General features: G+C 42.8%; 1 pseudogene; it reads left to right on the top strand.

The window, feature by feature from the left end:
• The first annotated feature begins 723 nt into the window (after nt 1–723).
• Nucleotides 724–1,664, top strand: LOC139046457 (olfactory receptor 1J4-like; annotated as a pseudogene).
• Nucleotides 1,665–2,158: the final 494 nt, after the last annotated feature.

The raw sequence follows: 2,158 nt of genomic DNA, 5'->3' as shown, positions 1-2,158 counted from the left end.
GCTATTGTGAATAACAGGTGTACAGATATATATTTGAGACCCTTGAATTAATTCTTTTGGATAAAGCCTCAGAAGTGGAATTGCTGGATCATATGGTAACTCTATGTTTAATTTTTTGAGGTACCACCACAATGTTTTCCACAGTGGCTGAATCATTTTACGTATCTACCAGAAATGCACAGCAGTTCCAAATTTTCCACGGCCTTACCAACACTTGTTACTTTATTTCCTTCTTTTTTATAATAGTCATTCTATGATGTGAAGTGAGTTTAGTGTTGAGTACATGGTACATTTCTTTGATACTCCCAATAGTGCTGTAGGTGATGTGTGTATGTGCGACAGAAAAAGAAAGAAAGAGAAAGAGAGAGGCGAGAGAGCAACAATTGGGGTAAGCAAGAATCAGACACAAGAACATGAGCAGACTGGCTACAGAGCCATGCTCTTAATCAATACTCTATAAAGTTGCTCAAGAGGAAGTGGGCTTGCCAAAGGAAGAGACTGTGTCTTATTTACTACTCCTTCCCTAGTGCCTATCATAGTGTTTCCATGTGTGTCAAAAAAAGAATGAATCTTTCCTGATTTCTATTGAAGGTGAAAAGAGTGCAATGTGATTTTTTTGGACACTGGAGAAAGTACATAACCATATGGTAATTGCTATGCTCAGTGTTTCTAAGTTCCTGACATTTCCCATTTCTCTTCATTCCCAGAAGGGTGAAAATCAGCATGAGGAGGGAGAACCAGAGCAGTGCGTCCCAGTTCCTCCTCCTGGGGCTCCCCATCCGGCCAGAGCAGCAGAGTGTGTTCTTTGCCCTGTTCCTGGGCATGTACCTGACCACGGTGCTGGGGAACCTGTTCATCATCCTACTCATCAGACTGGACTCTCGCCTCCACACCCCCATGTACTTCTTCCTCAGCCACTTGGCCTTCACTGATGTCTCCTTCTCATCTGTCACTGTCCCAAAGATGCTGATGAACATGCAAACTCAGCAACTCTCCATCTCACACCCAGGGTGTATGTCACAGATGTATTTTTATCAACTTTTTGGCTGTGTAGATAATCTCCTTCTTGCAGTGATGGCATATGACAGGTACGTGGCCATCTGCCACCCTCTCCACTACACCATCATCATGAGGGAGGGGCTCTGTCTGCTGCTGGTGGCTGTCTCTTGGATTCTCTCCTGTGGCAGTGCCCTCTTGCACACACTCCTCCTGGGCCAGGTGTCCTTCTGTGCTGACAATGTCGTTCCCCACTTTTCTGTAGCCTCTCCATTCTACTCAAGCTGTCTTGCTCAAATACCTCTCTCAATGAACTAGTCATATTCACTGCAGGGGGTGCAATTATAATTTTTCCATTCAGTGGCATCCTGGTCTCTTATGGCTGCATTGGGGCTTCTATCCTGAGGGTCCCCTCTACCAAAGGGATTTGGAAAGCCTTGTCCACCTGTGGCTCCCATCTCTCTGTGGTGTCTCTATTCTATGGAACAATTATGGCACTGTACTTTTCCTCCTCATCAAACAACTCCAATGACACAGATATGATTGCCTCACTGAAGTATACAGTGGTGACCCCCATGTTGAACCCCTTCATCTACAACCTAAGTAACAAAGACATGATATTGGCTCTGGAGATTCTTTTCACAAAGAATATCCTTTTAGTCAAGTGAGAATCACCTTACCATGTTCTTATTTCACCCACTGACCTTGTCAGAGAGTCACGTCTGTGGTGCATTTATTCTTCCATAACACTAAATAAGGCATTACCCACAACACACATTCATCTTTGTAGTCTTCAAAGGACCATCTCCTTATTAGTGTGGTGTGTGATTAATCATTCTGAATAGGTTGCACTACTCTTTTATATTTGCCAGTATAAATATACTGTTTTATATTTGCTAATATAACAAAACACACCAACCTCCTCGCTAAAATGCTAAACATTATGCTATCGTTTTCTGCTTCCTTTATAAAGATAAAACTAGTTTTGCTTTAGGTTAAGTTCGGAGGTGTGAAACATGATTGTGTTTTGGACTAAGCCGTACGTTCTCACACCCTGAGTTTCTGACTCCCAGGTGGTAGATGGTCAGAATTCTCAAATGTCTTTGGTAGCTCACTTTATCTATAATGAAATGAACATTTGGACCCTCAAACAGAGCCAGTT

This window comes from Equus asinus, chromosome 10 (assembly GCF_041296235.1).
Source record: "Equus asinus isolate D_3611 breed Donkey chromosome 10, EquAss-T2T_v2, whole genome shotgun sequence".
NCBI classification, from domain to species: Eukaryota; Metazoa; Chordata; class Mammalia; order Perissodactyla; family Equidae; genus Equus; species Equus asinus.
This window is presented reverse-complemented; position numbering and strand designations above follow the sequence as displayed.